The 11,014-nt window shown below is 36.2% G+C and overlaps 1 pseudogene; it reads right to left on the minus strand.

Annotated features, from left to right (window-relative positions):
- Window positions 1-1,203: 1,203 nt before the first annotated feature.
- On the minus strand, window positions 1,204-2,052 carry LOC102773200 (annotated as a pseudogene).
- Between the last annotated feature and the right edge of the window lie 8,962 nt (window positions 2,053-11,014).

Raw genomic sequence — 11,014 nt, forward strand, 5'->3', positions numbered from 1 at the left:
TCTTGATTTTCATCTCAGGTCTGAATTTTGTATAACTGCATTTATTTTATACAGAGATTATCTGGCTATATCCTTACTCAACTGTAGCAAAGGTTTTTAAATGCTCACAAAACTAATTTTCTTTTATTCTTTTTCACATCACTAGCCTACATTTCTAAGTCTCTCCTACAGTTAAAGTGATAAAATAAGATAAAATAATGTGGACCATTTCTAGCCTTAGCAATGAAAATGATTCGTTTGTTGTGTCTCTTCAAGAAAAAGGCTTCACTTGGCCCCCAATACCTTCTAAATTAAAAAAAAAAAAGTGACTCATGTTTGGTTTTCCATTGTCTTTTCTGGTAGCTGCATGTCTATACCCAGCATGGGCAAGGAAGTTTTTCTAAGCTGTAAGATAGCAACGGCTCCACATGCCAGGATACATGAATAATCTTGTAAAACAGGATTCCTAACACAAACAATATCCCTAAACTTCCTGGGACTATTTATATAAGGAAATAAACTTGCATTATGTGTGAGCCATTACACATTTTGGGCCTATTTGTCACAAAAGTCAGCCTATATATTAACTAATATAGCACCACTACTTTTTTTAATTTTAATTTTTATATATTTACTTTTTAAATTAAGTATTTATTGTTCAGATTATTACAGTTGTTTCTCTTTTTCCCCCCATAGTTCCCCTCCACCCAGTTCCCAACCCAACCTCCGCTTTTATCCCCCCCCACTGTCCTCATCCATAGATGTACAATTTTTGTCCAGTCTCTTCCTGCACCCCCAACACACTTTTCCCCCCACCGAGAATAGTCAGTCCACTCATTTTCTATGTCCCTGAATCTATTATATTCACCAGTTTATTCTCATTGAGGGCTATCTCTGGCCAAAAGCTCCTTCCTCTGGCCAGAGAGAGCCGTCTGTGATCTTGGGGCTTTGAGTTTGGCTGAAACATCACCTTATTGCTTTGGTTTAGGCTGGACACTACCAGGTGCATACGGCTTGACCTCTGTTTAAATGAAGGATTTCAAGACTAAACAGTACAGCTCTTTTCACTTATCAAATGAAGGAGTTACACTAGTCCAAGTGAAAAGCAGACCTTAATGGTTACATTATAAAATCTGTGAGATTTTTAAACTTGATACAAGGACAGAGGGAAACCCTACTCATTGCAAGGAAATCCTCACTTAAGTTTTACCGAGTCAAAAGCACTTAAAACCCACAAACGTTCAACTGGTCATCCTTAGCCGTCCAATTTCTATAAGGAACTGGCCTATGTTCTTATGCTGGTCACCCTGTAGCTGAATCACTTCTCCATATTCTAGAATGCTCAATTACAGTACCATTGCAGGCAAATTTCTTCTTAAACACCTTCACTAGTTTCTTTTTATCATATCATCAGTGATGCCTTGGACAGTACTAAGGGTCTTCCTGTAATTTCTCTGTTGAATTCTTATATGGATATTAGAAGCCCGGTGCACGAAATTTGTGCACTGGGTGAGGGGATGTCCCTCGGGCCAGCCTGCACCCTCTCCAATCTGGGGCCTCTCAGGGGATGTCTGACTTCTGGTCATCTGGCAGTTGGGCATCCCTCTCACAATCCAGGACTGCTGGCTCCCAACCACTCACCTGCCTGCTTGTCTGATTGCCTCTAACCACTTCTGCCTGCCAGTCTGATCACCCCCTACTACTCCTCTGCCAGTCTGATTGATGCCTAACTGCTCCCCTACCAGCACGATTGCTCCTAACTGCCCTTCCCTGCTGGCCCACTTGTCCCCAACTGCCCTCCCCTGCTGACCCAGTCACTCCCAACTGCCCTCCCCTGCCATCCTGATCATCCCTAACTGCCCTCCCCTGCCAGCCTGGTTGCCCCAACTGCCCTCCCCTGCCAGCCATCTTTAACCACATGGAGCAGCCATCTTGTGCAAAGGTGTGATGGTCAGTTTGCATATTACCTTTTTATAATGGAGGATAGTCCTCAGTACTAGCAGGAAGCAGAACATCACCCTTACTTGCATCAGCAAAGGGGTGAAAAGAATGGAGTTTCTTGATAGCAGGCATATACATTCCTTTTCCTCTGTGGTAACTGCCCAGGGGAGGCTACTGAGAGAGAGGGAGAGAGAGAGAGAGAGAGAGAGAGAGAGAGAGAGAGAGAGAGAGAGAGAGGAAATTTGGCACCCCGCATCCCTCTGTATTGAAGCATTAGGAAGTGAGGAGGCTCAATAGAGAGGTTGCTGAGTGCCAGCAGGGGCTCACTGAGCACTTTTTAATACCTTAATCTTACCTACTGACATATTATAAAACTGTTTTGAATGGTATTTTAAAGATATTTAATATAACATATTATGTACATATTTGTTATATTTGAATTTAGTATTATCTTTATCACAGATCTCAACTGTCCACAATAGAAGCTCAATTGAAAACAGGTAACATATTTTTAAAATATATTTTTTTCTAATCCTTATCAGTGTACATAGCTAATTGGTAAAACATATTCACTCTAAATTTAGTATCATAAACATTTTGATTCATATCTTTCCTTACAATATTGTACTCTTTGATTGATGATGTTAGATGCTGTAAAAATCAAAAATTTTAAATGAAAAATTTAAATTAAGGATCAGAGTTAGTGTACATCCCCTCCCCCCCGAAAACAGGAATTAAATTTGTAGATAGTGAGAAACTGACCCTTATTTTGAAGTAATTATCATCATTCAGAGGCATGACCTCAATATATAACAGTGTATTGTTAAATCATTTCATATGTGTTTATATATGTACACACACATATACATATACATACATATATATATATATACATTATCATGAACATAACTGAATTAATTGATTCATCCAGTTAAATCCTATAGTTTTCACTAGTGAGTCTGTTTAACATATTGTGATTAAATAGACTCACTGCTTAAACTGAACTCCATTAAGAAACCAAAAGCCTGAGCAAGATATATTAATGCATCAGCAAACTCTGTCAGTAAGAGTTAGGTACCTATCTAGTGATAATAAAGTGTGTCATTATTTCCTTTTAGTCACTGACTTGAATTATTGAGAATTCAAATTCAGTGTACATGAAGCACTTACTCCTAAACTATACATAGCTTTATATGTAAAATTTTGGCTTTTATTGCCATACAGAAAAGAGAGAAGAATTACCTAGAAGTATGTATGTATCTGCTTCTTTACTATTTTTAAAAAATTTATCTGTAGGGATTTTCTTAGATCTTTTAAAATGTTATTGAATTTATTGCGGTGACCCTTGTTAACAAAGTTATAAAGATTTCAGGTGCACAAGTCTACAGCACATCATTTGTACACTGTATTGTGTGTTCACCACCCCAAGTCAAGTCTTCATCCATCACCATTTATACCCCCTATTCCTTCCTCCATCTGCCCCATCACCCCCTGTGACCTGGTAATCATGATACTGTTTTCCATGTCATTATTTTTAATATTTATAAATTACAGATCCAGGTGAATAAATAAGAATTAAGTAATAAATGTAATAACTAATAGCCAGAGGTTTTTAAAAGATCCATTTTTAATGTCTTTTGATTATTTACAATTGTTAAAGTATATGTGTTTAATATCTCAAGAGAAAATTAGATATTGGATTATTAGTTGCTTTGCAAACTTATTGTAGGTAGATTTCTTGTCATGTATTTCTTAACATTATGAATATGTATTGTCAGTATTATGAATATTTGATAAGATATAAGAGAGCCAATAATTTTTTTATCACCTTGAAGAATATGAAGTGATAACTCTTCATATAAGTTGTTTTAATATTGAACATTTAGTTGCTGATAATGAATCTGATAGACTATATATATTTGTGAATCTCATAAAGTAAAAAAGGTTTAAACAAAACTATTTTAAAAAGATTTTTTAGTCTTTATGAAGACATAGTAAGGCCATCTCAGTTCCTTTCCATGAACTTTTGGGAAAATCTTGAAAAATGATTGTGATAGTGTTACTATGAGTTACTAATCTTTCCAGTCCCCATTCTACCTGGCTGAAAAGTCACAGTCAAGAGTGATAATGGGAAGTGGAAGAATGAAGGAAGGTTTGGAAAGGGAATAGCAAACTGAGAACAATGGGAAATATAGGGCATCAGGAGCAGAAAAGATTGTTGAATGGATATCAAAGAATTCTTCTATAAGTGGCTTTTCTCCAGAAATGTTAATTGATATAATGTTCTCTTACTTCAGGAGAAAGAGTATTTAAATTCATTTCAACTCAATTTAATTCAAATAAGGAAATGTGGGCTGAATGTCTATACTGTGCAAGGGACTGTGGTAGATAATATGGCAAGTATAAGGATGACAACTATATGGTTCTTACCCTCAATGCAATAATATAATAAAAATACAAACTATTAAGAACATAGAACAATATTATTCCTAAAACTTCATTTTGGGTTACTTCTTAGATTCTAATAGAATTTATGAAATACTTTGGAAAAGTCTCTCAAACCTTCAGAGAGTGGATGGGAGCGAAGTAAGGAGATTCCACCTGAGCAGACACATGGTATTACTTACAATAAAGTACTTTTTTTCTGCACTTTCCAAATTTAGTAATTTATTTTGGCTTGGGAATGAGTCAAAAATATTTAATAAAACACAATTGTTATTAATAATGTAGTGTTGCACACCCTACTCATTATTAATAATGTAGTGTTGCACACCCTACTCATATTCTTTGCTCTAAGCTGTGGATTTTATCACCCATCCACAAGACTGTAGCTTTTCGTAAATGATTTACACCATTCAAATCCACACCGTTTAGAATGAAAATGTAAATGATTTATTGGTTATTTTAAAGAGTTACACATCCAACCTACTTCTTTCTAAATCTCCCTTTTTAGAACTTTCCCCCCAATACCAATTAAGTTTGTTATAAAGCAAAAATCTGTACAAAAGAGAAAGTGCAGCCATTTTTTTCTCCATAGATAAGATGATTATCTATTAGACTTATTCATTTTTTTTCACTAAAATCATTAAATCTTTTTGTCATCTTCATATGCCAGGTACTCTTCTTGGCATTGGGTTCTACTGATAAATAACATAAGTGAGATCTCTTCTCTTGTGATGCACTGAGGTCAAAACAGGGGGTGAAAAAGAAGGGGAATATGTGATGACCCATGTCCTGTGTGGTTCAGATGTGATGACCCACATCTTGTGTGGTTCAGGGTTTGGGATCTGGAGAAGGGCCACGCACAAATGACAGAGTCAAGACAAGAAACAATAATTTGGAATTATTGGGGGCCAGGAGGAAAGCCCAATGCAAGGGGAAGAACTTCCACCTATGCCCAGGCCTGCCAACCTTTTATTCAATTTTGGATGTACATCTAGCCCTTAGTGAGGCAGATAATGTTGTAACAGACAGACTATCTTAAAGGTCAGTAAATATTAGAAAGATTTACTCTGATACTATTTGGTCAGGAAATTGCTTGAGCCACCATTGTTTTGACTAAATAATCAGTGCATAGCTCTGGCCCTGCCAGGGCTCAAGGTTCACCAGCATTCCAGGCTCCTTGTTTATACTTCTCTGATAGTGAAGACAATGGTGGCTTCCCACTTCTCCCCCATTTCTTTTCCTTAGTAAACCTTGAAAAGTGAATCTGGGAAAAATTATAATGACACTGCAAGGATATTCTTTGCTCTAAGCTGTGGATTTTATCACCCATCCACAAGACTGTAGATTTTAGTGCCGACAATTCAATCTCAAATTGGCTGTCAGTTCTTTTTTGTATAGACAAGGTCTTAGTTACATTTTCCTTAACTTGTACAAACTAGAAGTTTGAACAGTTTGTGCCATGGATGAAGCAGCCATGCCCACAGAAGTAAGTAACATCACATGGGCAAAGATTCGGGCAATTAACATTCCAAGAAATCTTTTTTGTCTTTTTAAGATTTTTATCAGATCATGTAACAGTTTGTAGGTTTGATGAGATTTCCAAGGCTTGGTTAGGTTACTAGGAACACAAGTGAAAGCCGGTTGTTTTAAATTCACGAGGGAATCCTTTTGACCTGTAGAATTAATACAATGGGGTAGTGTGCAGCCTTTCATGACACCTCATACAGATGGCTTGTAACATTAAGGTGCATCTAGGTGGAGCCTGAGAGGAGTACAAATGGATCAAACACAGGGGCGGTGGCAAATACTGTCTTATTGGGAGTCCCCTATAAGGTACGAATGGAATTACCGGAGCTATAATTAAAACTATATCATTTAATAAGTGCAAGTGCAGCAGCTAATTTCCATGGCGTATTTTGTAGGGGCCAGTTATCATGTTGTAATTGAGATCCAACAAATCCTCCTCCATGCAGTGATCAGCTGCAACATATAGATAGGATGCAGTCTCCTTCCATTTTAGGGTGTGATTGTTACTATATGCAGATCCGTAGGGGCTCCAATCTACAAAGGAAGTTTGCTGATGGTAGGATAATCACTATAACAGTCTTGCCAATTAATATCTTCCTCGGTGGGGTGCCATTCATAAGACTTTTTACATAATGGCTTAGTGGGGGCTGTCTTAGCACAGTTACATTTTCTGCACCTCTCCCTGGAGCAAGTAGTGATAATAGACATATTTGGGCTTTTTCTTCTCCTTCCTTTGGTATCCATGCTAAGCCAGAAGCCTCTCTTTAATTTTACACACAAAGGAGCAGTGGTTTGATTCTGTGTCATACAAAAGGAAAGCTGGGTGGCGACACCCATGTAATTATACTTTGCCCATATACTTCCCTGTCCCACCTGTGGTCTTCCTGGATGACCAAGGTGTTTGGTGTTATTGGTGACTACATTAGGTGGGGGATCAGCCCATGTAAAGGGTCTTACCCATGGTGGGTCAGGAACATAAGTCCAAAATACCCATTTGCCCCTGGTATTATTACCGCACAGCTGATTACTGCAAGCATGGCAAGAAAGATGCTCTCAGGTGTTCTTGGGATTCTGGTCTCCTCACAAATTCACTCGGCTTTCTGGACTGTCTTCTTTACCATGCCCTAGGTGACCTCTGGGCTGTTTGCCATCCTCCTCCCATTCCTTATCTTCAGTGGGTTGCTTGGGGCTGCTGCTATCTGTGGCTGGGTTAGTTGATTGTCTGCAGCAGCTAGGCATGGCTCCAGGTGCAAGGTCCTCATTAAACTGGCCAGTTCCTCCCTCGGACCCATGTTGAAGTTTAATATTTCTTACGGGAATTCACCCAGGCTTGGAGAAGTTTTCTGGAAATATGTAAGCGTACCCTTGACCAAATGTTAAGAGGGGATCGGGGCCCTTCCATAACCCAGACTCAGGATCTTTCCATTTAACCAGACCATTTTCCTTTGGCTTATTCTGACACCAGTGTATTTTCATAGGTGTCTTGTCATCAGCATCACAAGTGAAAAAGTTTAAAGTAATTAAGGCTTGGTGTAGTCTACTTACAGGGAATTTCTCCACATTCCCCCCTTTTTTTGTTTTAAATATAATATTATTTAAAATAGAAGCTTTTGGAAATCCTACAGTGTGCTGAATTTTCAACTTTTTACAAAATTGCTGGAAATGAGAGCTTGTGTCACCGAGTCATTTTATTGAATAACAAATTTGTCATTTTTTCTATAGAGATTTTTGGATAAGATCTTAACCAATTAATGTCCTTTAATAACTTCTGAAAAGTTATTTAAGGTTTTAAGACAATTCTTTTTGTATTTTTACTTTTTAAGGTCTAATATATTGACTTTTAATTACAGTTTCTAAGTATCTGAATGGCATTTCCCTTTATTTCCTCCCAGAGTGATCTTTGATCTACATTTAGGGAGTTTCTTTTAAAAACCTTTTTCTTTCTTTTAAACCAAGCAACAAACTTTGTTGCTTCTTGGATGTTGGACAATGCTGCCATGCATACGTTCCAAACAAAAGTAACTTTCTTTTTTATTTATGGTGTCTCATTAATGGTGAGATTTAATGCTTGAACAATAATTTTTAGTTTACTTTGTAAATAGTAGCAGAAGAGATTTTAAAATTTCTCCTTTTTATTAAGCTTAAAATTTACTTTTAAACAGCATTTTTATATATATAACCTTCGTAAATTTTATACTTTCAAATAGCCTTCAAACCTCCTGTTTATGTCCTTTAAAAATGCATTTTTACTCTAATAGTTTTTCTTTCTGTTATTAATTTGTATATATCTTCACCTATTTGTATAGAAATTTTTCCTCCTTTTCCTTTGAAATATATAATCTGCCTTCTGTTATTAAAACTATACAATATTTAAACCTTAATTCTCCAATGATAATTATAACTAAACAGCCAGCATTTTTTAGATTGACATTTATCAACACACCTTTTGTAATTATTTTAAAAGACATCCATTAAGTTTAAACTGCTCTTTTTTATATTAAAAATTTGATATTAAACATTTGGTTCAGATCATGGAATCAATCCTCTTTTTAAAAATTAGACCACATTAAATATTATATCTTAGGTTGAAATTTTATCACATGGACTACAATATATTTTGAACTATTAATATCTTCAGAAAAAATATCAGAATTATTTTTCTCAAAAATAAATTTCTAAATTTAATGTATTTCTCCCAATTTAATTTAAATTCTTAGAAGCTTTAATTTTTTTAGGTGGCAAGTTAAATACTTAGTATTTCCTTAATTAGTAATACTTTTACATTTTTAAGGATATATTCAAATAAAATACAAGGCATATTAAATTAATAAATTCAATTCTATCCTCTAGATTTTTCATATGAGGCAAATTTAGATTAATATTTTAGTACTTTGTTATTTCAAAATACCTAGATATCTAATAATTTTTATTATTTAATTCAGCAACGCTCTAAAATCATAAGTTACTGAAGGCTTTGAAAACTATGTTTCTGGAAAAAAGGCAGGAGGAGGGGAATTTTTTAAACTGCCACATTTTTCTTTAGAGATAACATGTACAGTTTCTGTTGCTGCCGCCAGCTTCTCTGCTTTTACAGGGAGAAGAGCGACTGGCCCTTTATCATTAATATTACTGAAAAGCTTTACCACAAATTCTTTATTTTAGTTATTTTTATTATTTATGTTCTAACAACTTTAAGATTTCAAAGCCAATTACTGTCCTGGACATTTTCTTTTCGTAAATTTTGTAACCGAGCTAACTTATTGACTTTTAGTGGCTTCAATGCTAAAGTATTATTTTATTTTTATTTTGTGGAAAATAAGAATGCCTCCAAGATTTAGGAGGCAACCTTGGAATGCAGTACATTATTATTCAAGAGCTATCATTATTATGGAAACATTAATTCTATTGTCTAAATATAGCCTGTATATTTTCTTTGTGTCATTTTTTTTTTTTTTTTTTGCCATCTTTTAAAGAAAAACAGTCTGTAGCATCTGTGAAAAGATTGGGGCTCAAGAAGCCACCCAAAACTGGGCGGAGCACGTGCATTTTCTTAAGCTTGCTTTTCTATTCATGGTTACAGAAATCCCAGATGCATCCCTAAATTCTGGGAAATGTTTCATTTGTCTAAATTTCAAATGGTGGACTGCGAAATAAAACATGGCAAAAATGAGACTTTCAATAACACTCTTGAGAAGGGGCGCCCATTTTACAGGATCGCCAAAAGACCTAATAATTTTTTAATTATTTCCCTTTGCCTAGGGAATTTTTCTAGAACCTGTATTATTGGCCCCATGTACTGCTTATATTCTCTCTCTCCCCATTCCCGCATTCTGTTTGTTCTGGGGAAATTCAGCAATGGCCTGGCCATCTATCATTTCTTTCTTATTAAATTAAAGGCATGCTTAATAAACTAACAATAAACAACAAAGACAGATAATAATTAATAGACAAGTACCCAATAATTTCCTTTTTAATATCTAGGACATGAAAGAGGTTGAATCTGTATTGATCGAATCTGGAGGCGGAATGCTCACGCCTTTCCCTGGAGTGCCACCTTGTGTCCTTCTTGGTTGCCTACATTCTTTTTTAAAATGTCCTACTTAAAAAAAAAAAAAAAAAATGTCCTATTTTTCCACAATTATAACACCTTTTATTCCCCACTGTTACAGCAGCAGTGAGTAAATTTGCTTGAAAAGTGCCTGACCCCACATTCTGACACACTTGAATCATTTCTGTAATGGTACTATTTTTTCTCAGAGGTGTCAGGCATTTCTTACAATCAGCATTGGCATTTTCATAAGCTAATTGCTGAATTAAAATGTCACCTGCTGCTGAGCTTTTTTCAAGTTTTGACCAAGTCTTTCCCAACATTCAAGATCTAATGACCCTTCTTCAGGAAACCAAGGATTATTTTCTATAATAACATGCAAAAACTGTAAGAGAATACCTTCTGACACTTTAATTTCTTTATTCTTTTTTTAAAATATATTTTATTGAGTTTTTACAGAGAGGAAAGGAGAGAGATAGAGAGTTAGAAACATTGATGAGAGAGAAACATCGACCAGCTGCCTCCTGCACACTCCCCACTGGAGATGTGCCCGCAACCAAGGTACATGCCCTTGACCGGAATCAAACCTGGGATCTTTCAGTCCGCAGGCCGACGCTCTATCCACTGAGCCAAACCGGTTTCGGCTAATTTCTTTATTCTTAAGTATGCAAATAAAAAGTCTACAATAAAGTTTCTTACTTTTTAACCAAATTCTGCCCCATTCGTCTGGCTAAAAAAAAAGACATTCCCACCCTACTTACAGATCGCGATTTCTGCAGCTGGCCATGGGCTTTGCACATGGTGAATTTTCCCACCTTTTCAGTGAATTCTTTTTCCCCACCTATCTGGTAAATTTTCCCCACCTTGCTGGTGAAACTTCGTTTTTTGCTCTAGGCAATATCTTCTTCTCCAGATGTCCTTGTTTGGGCGCCAGATGTGATGACCCACGTCCTGCATGGTTCAGATGTGATGACCCACATCTTGTGTGGTTCAGGGTTTGGGATCTGAAGAAGGGCCACGTGAAAATGACAGAGATGAGACAAGAAACAATAATTTGGAAAAATTGGGGGCCAG

This window comes from Myotis davidii, unplaced genomic scaffold (genome assembly GCF_000327345.1).
Source record: "Myotis davidii unplaced genomic scaffold, ASM32734v1 scaffold1514, whole genome shotgun sequence".
In the NCBI taxonomy this organism is placed as follows: Eukaryota; Metazoa; Chordata; class Mammalia; order Chiroptera; family Vespertilionidae; genus Myotis; species Myotis davidii.